At 38.4% G+C, this 9,436-nt stretch overlaps 1 non-coding gene across 1 annotated transcript; it reads right to left on the minus strand.

Annotated features, from left to right (window-relative positions):
• Positions 1-1,397: 1,397 nt before the first annotated feature.
• LOC121208778 (small nucleolar RNA R71) lies at positions 1,398-1,502 on the minus strand. Its single transcript, XR_005903903.1, has one exon. It is a non-coding gene; the product is annotated as a small nucleolar RNA R71 (small nucleolar RNA).
• Positions 1,503-9,436: the final 7,934 nt, after the last annotated feature.

Below are 9,436 nucleotides of genomic sequence, written 5' to 3' on the forward strand. Positions count from 1 at the left end.
TTTAACTTGTTCTTAATTATGTGTTCTTAATTCTTGTTTTGATATCTCAGGGTACTGATTCAAGATAAGCTCTTATTCAGAGGAGGAATAGACCCTGTCTAAGAGTACATTTGTCATAATTAAGTGGAGTTGTTTGCGCGCCTAGACATAGGGTGACAAGATTTTGCCGGATTAGGGTGAAACCTAATAAGGGGATCCATAGATCGAGTTAATGCAACCCTAGAATGTTGATTAGAGAAAAGTCTCAATTATTCAGTCTAGGGATTAGACGTTATTAGTCTTGAATAGAGATAATAACATAACTTAGGGATCTCTACGAAACAAGTTAAATGAATAAATCGTCCGATTCGGAGTCAGAATAAAAAGTACAGTCTAGGTGGATTTTTCCTTAGGTATTATCTTAATTCAATCGTTTTCCAAAAGTAATCCCCCAATTCCATTCTCTGTGAATTCTTAGATTAGTTAATTAGTTAGTGAAAACAAAACCCCCTTATTCTTAGGCTAGATAATAAAAAGATAGTCATTATTAGTACTTTTAGTTCCTTTGGGTTCGACAATCCGGTCTTGCTAAAACTATGCTACTATTCGATAGGTACACTTCCCTACATCGCGCTAAAAGTTAGTTTCAAGAACGATTAATTATAAATATTTAAAACCTATCACGAAATCACGTGATCAAGTTTTTTACGCCATTGCCGGGGAACTAAGATATTAGGAACGCTCAATTTTGATTACTTTAGCCATTTATTTTTCTTGCAATTTAATTTTTATTTTTATTTTTTATTAATTTACTTTTTCTTTCTCTTGCCAGGTTTTTATAGTTTATGACTAGAAGAAACCCGTTAGGACCACTACTTTTTGATGAAGAAATTGATCGCACAGTTCGCAGAAACCAAAAGGAAATAAGGTGAAGCTTAAGATACACAGAGAACGAGCAAGAGGACGATACTCAACCCCCAATCGAAAAGATGGCTGAAAACCAAGACAATCAGCTACCTCCTGTAATTGCGGTTAATCAAAATCCTGCTCCACGCACTATGTATGATTATGCTAAACCTTCTTTAACAGGAACTGAATCGAGCATAGTTAGACCTGTTGTAGCTTCAAATACTTTTGAACTAAAACCTGTACTATTCAAATGATACAGCAATTTGTTCAGTTTGATGGTTTGCAGGATGAGGATCCCAACGCTCACTTAGCAAACTTTTTGGAACTATGCGATACATTTAAAATTAATGGTGTTTCTGATGGTGCCATACATCTTCGGTTGTTTCCCTTTTCATTGAAGAACAAAGGTAAACAGTGGTTGAACTCATTACCACGAGGGTCAATCACCACTTGGGAACAAATGACTGAAAAATTTCTATTAAAATATTTCCCACCGGCTAAAACGGCCAAATTACATAATGATATCTCTTCGTTGTGCAGATGGACTTAGAAAATCTTTACGATGCATGGGAGAGATACAATGACTTACTGAGAAGGTGCCCTCACCATGGGTTACCGCTTTGGCTTCAGGTTCAAATGTTCCATAATGGCCTGAATCCTTTGACTCGGTAAATGGTTGACACAGCTGCTGGCGGAACCATCAATAATAAAACACCTGAAGATGCTTATGAGTTTATGGAGGAGATGTCACTGAATAACTATCAGTGGCAAGTCATGAGGACAAAACCAATGAAAACAGCCTATGTTTATAACGTCAATTTTGTCACTATGCTCTCTAATCAAGTAGAACTATTGAATAAGAAAATTGATGGTTTTCTTAGTTCTTCATAGGTTCACCCAGTAATGCAGTATGGCCACAACATGGATAACGAGCAGTTAAATTACATGGGTAATAATTCTCGATCTCAAAACAATCCATATAGTAACACTTACAATGCAGGTTAGAGGAACCACCCAAATTTCTCAATGGGAGGCCAAGGAAATCAGAGACCACCTCCAGGCTACCAACAACCACCCTACCAAAAGGAAAAGAAGCCAAACCTTGAAGAGATGCTCTCAAAGTTTATATCGGTGTCAGAAACTCGTTTCCAGAACACTGAGACAGCACTTAAAAATCAACAAGCGTCGATCTAAGGACTCAAAACTCAGATAGGCCAGCTTTCCAAACTAATCTCTAAACGACCACAAGGTAGCTTGCCAAGTAATACTGAACCCAACCCAAGGGAACAACTCAACGCGATTAATGTTCAAGATGAAAAATGATTCGTTGAGCCTGAGCCAGAACCAATTCAAGAAACTGTGGTAAGCAAAGGTCAAGGTGAGGTAGGTCATAATACAAACAAATTAGTGAATGTTGAATATAAACCTCGTGTGCCATACCCCAACGCGACAAGGAAAGACTGCTCAGATGAACAATTTGGTAAATTCCTTAAACTCTTAAAAAAATTACACATTAACTAAGTTTATTGAAGCTCTATCACAGATGCCAAACGCAATGAAATTTTTAAAGGAACTTTTATCAAATAAGCAGAAGTTGGACAAGGCGTCGCATGCGGAGCTAAATGCAGTTTGCTCAGGTATTCTGTAAAATAAGCTACCAAACAAATTAAAAGATCCAGGGAGCTTTACAATTCCTTACTTAATTGGTAGTTTAGATGTTAATAATGCATTAGCTGATTTAGGGGCTAGTATTAATGCCATGCCCTACAAAATGTTCAAACAATTAGGTCTTGGGAAACCCAAACAGACTAGGATGAGCATTCAATTAGTAGATAAAACTATAAGATTTCCTAGGGGTATTATTGAATATGTACTAGTTCAAATCGATAAATTTATATTTCCTGTGGACTTCATTGTTCTAGACATAGAAGAGGATAGCAACACTCCTTTGATTTTAGGAAAGCCCTTGTTAGCAACTGCTAAAACGATTATTGATGTTGGCACAGGTGAACTTACCCTTCAAGCTCGCAATTCTGGCAACACATCGAAAATTGAAGGTGATCGTTTAACCTATTCTACTAAAACTGACAATATGGTACAACCTACTTTGCAGGAAATGAGTCTGAAGGAAGTACATAAGCCATTCTCAAGCAATGGTAGAGGACCTATTCATGAAGAACGAAGGCTACAAATCGAGGAGCTAGATGAATGGCGGACGCATAAACCAAGAATGCATGATAAACCAGAACTACGCCAGAACAAGCTCAACACCTTCCCACATCAACTTAAGATTGGAGAAAAAGTCTTATTAGATACCGCAGATCCTCACATTGTCACTCCACACCGAATGAAGAAATCCCTCTTATGGTACTTGGCATTTTCCCATTCGGTACAGTCGAGGTAAGTCATCCCAAATTTGACACTTTTAAGGTAAACAACACCCATCTGAAACCTTATTTTGATGAGAATGATAGCAGGAATGAAGAGTATAAACTCCTCGAACTACCATGACCATTCAATGGAGAGGTAAGTCGAGCTTAGACTATAAATAAGCACTTCTCGAGAGGCAACCCAAGCACTAACTGTATTAACTTCTTTAAAATTTAGTCTTCAACACCTAACTTACTAACGGAGCTCTTGAATACAGGTTTTCCACAGAGACACGGCCAAACACACAGGAGTGCTTAGGGCCGTGTGAAAATAGGAAAACAATTCTCCCAAACACGGGCTATGATAAATCGCCATGACCGTGCAACATGGTCGTGGCCAAGCCTACCAAAACAACACGGGTGTGTGACACGCCCGTGCCTTAGGATCATGGTTGAAATTAAAAAACCAGCACGGGCGTGTGACACGCCCTTGTCTAGAACCCGTGGTCGACCCTATCAAATTAACACTGGTGTGGGGCTTACACACACGGGCGTAGGAGAAGAGAAAGAAGCTAGACAAGGTCGTGTGACACGGCCGTGTGCACCAACACGCCCAAGGTACACGGGCGTGGATTGAATTTTAGACAGGCCAAAATAGGAAAAACGCGAAACACACGGGCTAAAATTTGGGCACACAGGCATGTCCCCTAGCTGTATGCCCCAATATCTATAAATACCCTACACTATTCATGTCTTCCCCACTCAAAAACCCTAACCCTAGCCGCTGCAATTCCACACGGCCTCCCCGCCACACCCATGCGCAGCTTCCAACTTCATTCCTGACGCTTATTCTTCCATTTTTTTAGCGTTTGTTCACTCTTTTCCCTTTGACTCCACTCATTTTTAATGCTATAATCTTCATGTATCTCACACTATGCTATCATTCAAGTTTCATTTCTTTTAGATTAATTATCATTCATTCCACATGACATATTTTTATGAAAATCTCATGCCTTATTCACTTATTCTAAATCAACATTCATAATTTTCAATTGCTTCTTGTCATTTACCATTACAACTCATGCCATGTGCTAAATTTATGCTCTTTATATTTCCATTCTTTACCATTTTTACTCATATCACCATGCTAGTGCCACAAAAGTATGCCATTGAACTTATTGTTTTAGTTAGTTTTAGTAGTGGTGGCCTAAAATTATGATTTTTATTTAAAATTTGCCTTCGATTTAGTTTGACCACTCATCAAGATGACTTGATGATTCTAATCGCAGGTACCATGTCATCTTCACGTGGTAAAAAGGCCGCTGTCCCTTCTTCAAAGAAAAAGAAGGGAGCGTCATCTTCCTCGAGTCCTACCGTAGAAGTTCGTCACCCTTTCCTAAGGTTCCCCATTGGGCCCCAAGAAGAACTATTCCAAATACTCCGGGCCTGACCTTTAATTGCGGGCCACTGTATCGACTGGGCTGCGGTAGAACAAGTTCAGCTGGTTGAAGTGATTCAGGCCCTCCTAACCACCGACCCTTGAGAGCTGTTCTTTGGGATCATCAAGCCAACATACCTAGAGATCAGGATGGAAATATGCTCAACGTTTCATCTTCAAACCGTAATGACGAACTACGATGATCCCGACACGGTCCAATTTCGCCTAGGCAGGTTAGTCTGCCAGCTCAGCATCCCAGATTCGGTACGGTGCTGGGTTTATATACGGAGGAATTCAATGAGGAGAATAATTTACATGCTCTCAACCGCCACATCCATCGTTCTCCTTTACGGTGCTGGGACGCACTAGTACCAGGTGGGGCCACCTACAATCCCAGTCGCTCCAAGGCATCGACTCTCCTTCTATCTCTGAGGTACCTACACGACATTTTGGCTCACACAATTACAGGACAGCGAGAGTGCACTAGCATCATCAACACTCACGACACATACTTTTTATGGTGTATGTCACAAAGGCATGTCATCGACCTTGCCTATTTCATCGTCCTCGTGATTCAGCACCAAACGGAGCGGCATAGGAAGGGGGTCATCTCTATTGGCCCCTATGTTACTCGGTTGGCTCGACACTTCGGGCTCCTCAGCACCGCAACCCAAGAATCATCCTTAACCCTCATTGGCCAGATATCTCCACAAGGTATCTCGAGCATGCTTAGTAAGAGGATGATCGAAAAGCACCGAGGAACCTACCCTCCTAAATATTATCTCTCCCAATCCACTGAGGAGGAGGCCTACAAGGACAGTCCTGATGATATCCCTCCATAGCACGAGTACCCACCGACTCGACCACCACCACCTTCTCATCTAGTTCATGCGGCGGCTTCAAATGCTGACATCTCTGAGTGCCTCACTCAATTCGAGCAGCAGTGTTTTCAACGATTTGACAATATTGATGCAACTCTACAGCAGATTTGTCAGCACCTTCACATCTCATCGCCAGTCCCACCTTGCGAACCATGCAGCGATGAAGATGTTTAAAAACATTTATTTATTATTTTATGTTTATATTTTTTATTAAAACTACTTTTTATTTTTATTAAGATTTTAGAATTTTATTTTATTATCAATTTTGGTTATTTCATTAAGAGTAATTATTCTTACTAATATACCCTAAAAAGTTTCTGATTTTATCACAGTTATACAGAGCTCCTAAGCCCATTATCACATGGGAACTAAAAACTCCACCAATGAAGGTTCTCAATGACTGCCATGTCCTAATCGACCACGACCATAGCTACCATTAGATATAATATTCTTTTGGCGTAGGACTTATGGACTAATGAACCTCTACCACCGCCGGAGTATCCTCCTCCACTCTTACACCAATTACTCTCCAAAACTCCCGTTCGAGGAATTCATCATACAGGAAGTTTCACTCCTCCCTCTATCTTATGATTACAAATTTATTTTTCCTATCTTTCTTTGTACATTGAGGGCAATGTACATCTTAAGTGTTGGGGGTATTTATTTCATTATCAGAAAAATCCCTAAATGACTACCTTGTTCTCTTGAAAAGCTATCATATCATATTTAGGATAAATTTTGATTGATTTATGATTTTGATTGATATATCTTGAATTAAAACATAGACATTTATGCATTGATTGTTTAAACTTTAAGACATTAGAGAATAAAGCATGATAAGTTGATTTTTAAGAATTTAAAATCTTAGGTTGTTTCCCCAAAAGTTTAGGTATTACTTTGAGTTGGCATTCACAAATTTTAAACATCAAAAAGCCATAATTTTTTATGAGATTTTTGAGCCTTTTGAGCATCTATTAATTCTTTCATGCTCACTTTTATTATTGCTTTAAGTGCGTCAGTATTGAACTGTTATTCTAGAACTTGCTTGATTATGCATGTCAAGACCACACCATTTGATTTGATATGTCAAAATGATTAAGGCACTTAGGATTAACCCACTCATGCCATGAAAAGCCTACCTCCACGATTAACCTCTAGTAAACCCCCTTGAGCCTAACAAACCATTTCTTGTATTACCCTTAATATTAACCCTTAACCCATTATTGTTGAAATCCCCTAAATTAATTTGATCCCCATTTTTGTCAAGATTTGAATTGAAATAGTTGCTTAACTATGTTTTAGTCTATTTTGTAATTATGTGTTCTTACAAAAAAAATGTTTACTAGTAGTAGTAATCTTTTGTTTTTAAGCTTAAGTATTTAATTCTATTTTCTGAGAAGAAGCTCTGTTGTACTCAAGTGATACTAAATCTTTTTCTAGTTAAGTGATTTTTCAATTCAATCTCGATTTTAACCTTTTCTTTCAGCTTGTGACCACATCCCCTAACCAAGCCTCATTACAACCCTCTAAAGACCTTTTGATTGATGTATCATCTCAATTTATAGTGGTGGAGATTTGATTTTCATGCAAGCCAATGGTAATGACTTTTCATTATTGACTATTGGGTGCTTCATTTACTGTCCTTAAACACCTCGAGTGATTTGAGTGAATCTTTAGTGAGGATGTAAAACTCTGTGACATTTTGAATACAAGGTAATTAATTACCTAGACGAGGGGAGACACCTACGTTTTCAGAATAAAATGCTCAACTTGGAGTGTTTGAAACTTTGATGTTCTTTGAGTTGAATTCTTAATGTATGATTACTTGTGGATTATTTTGAGATATTATCGATAGAAATTATAAGTTGAAAAGAATTTATTTTGATTATGAGTTGAGAATTTTGCTTGAGGACAAGCAAATCTTAAGTGTGGGGGTATTTGATAAACCGTAATTTATACATATTTTTACCCCATGTTTAACGCATTTTATGGATGATTTCCCATTAGAATTGGTGAATTCGATGCTCCTAATGCTTTAATTTCACGTTTTATACTTAAGAGAGCATAGGAGAGTGAAAGGAACAAGAAACGGGCAAAAACAGAGAAAATGGGCCAAAGTACGAAATCAACACGGCTTGGAGCTCCTCACACGGGCAGACCACATGGCCATGTCAATTTGGCAGGCTCGAGCATGGCCTGAAGTAATCGCACACGACCGTGTCACACAGGCGTGTCCCTGCCGAGCCCAAGTTGAGTCCAATTCGGAAAGGCTAATTTTGAGGGCTCTTAGGCATTCTAAAGCCTATAAATACACCCTAGAGGAGGAAGAAATGGGGGCACACGGAGAGGAAGGAAGGAATTACTCGAAGGAAGCGATTGATCCATCCCAAAAGCCGAAGTCACCATCAGGACTGAAGATCTCCCCTCAATTTCCCTTCAGGAGTTTTGGGTTTTCTTTATGTTTTATATTCGTTATTCTTCTGAGATATTTTCCTTTTTAGTTATGAACTAAATCCCCTAAATACCTAAGGGGAATGAAACCTAAGACGAATCTTGTTATTATTTTCTGAATTGTATGATAAATATTTAACTTGTTCTTAATTATGTGTTCTTAATTCTTGTTTTGATATCTCAGGCTACTGATTCAAGATAAGCTCTTATTCAGATGAGGAATAGACCCTGTCTAAGATTACATTTGTCATAATTAAGCAGATTTGTTTGCGCGCCTAGACATATGGTGACTAGATCTTGCCGGATTAGGGTGAAACCTAATAAGGGGATCCATAGATTGAGTTAATGCAATCCTAGGGTATTGATTAGAGAAAATTCTCAATTATTCAGTCTAGGGATTAGACATTATTAGTCTTGAATAGGGATAATAACATAACTTAGGGATCTCTACGGAACAAGTTAAATGAATAAATCATCCGGTTCGGAGCCAGACTAAAAAGTATAATCTAGGTGGATTTTTTCTTAGGTATTGTCTTAATTCAATCGTTTTCCAAAAGTAATCCCCCAATTCCATTCTCTGTGAATTCTTAGATTAGTTAATTAGTTAGTGAAAACAAAACCCCTTTATTCTTAGGCTAGATAATAAAAAGACAGTCATTACTAGTACTTTTAGTTCCTTTGGGTTCGACAATCCGGTCTTGCAAAAACTATACTACTGTTCGATAGGTACACTTCCCTACATCGCGCTAATAGTTAGTTTCAAGAACGATTAATTATAAATATTTAAAACCTATCACGAAATCATGTGATCAAGTTCCTCGTCATGCCCTTTGGTTTGACTAATGCCCCAGCAGTGTTTATGGATTTGATGAACTGTATTTTTCGACCATATTTGGATAAGTTTGTAGTCATTTTTATTGATGATATATTGATTTACTCATATGATGAGGGTGAACATGTGAAGCATTTGAGAACTGTGTTACAGACCTTGAGAGACAAGAAATTTTACGCCAAGTTTAGTAAGAGTGAATTTTGGCTTAAGGAGGTCAGATTTTTAGGGCATATTGTGTCGGGTAATGGGATTAGAGTTGACCCAAGCAAGATCTCGGCTATTGTTGAGTGAAAACCGCCGAAGAATGTGACTGAGGTTCGAAGCTTCTTGGGTTTGGTTGGGTATTGTAGAAGGTTTCTTCAAGGGTTTTCTATGATCACTACTCCAATGACAAGGCTATTATAGAAAGATGTCAAGTTCGAATGGACAGAAAAATGCCAACAAAGTTTCGAGAAGTTAAAGGCCTTGTTGACCGAAGTCCAGTATTAATGCAACCAGAGTCGGGCAAGGAATTTATGATATATAGTGATCCCTCCTTGAATGGTTTGGGGAGTGTGCTCATGCAAGAAGGCAAGAT

The sequence above is a fragment of the Gossypium hirsutum genome, chromosome A10 (assembly GCF_007990345.1).
Source record: "Gossypium hirsutum isolate 1008001.06 chromosome A10, Gossypium_hirsutum_v2.1, whole genome shotgun sequence".
NCBI lineage: Eukaryota > Viridiplantae > Streptophyta > Magnoliopsida > Malvales > Malvaceae > Gossypium > Gossypium hirsutum.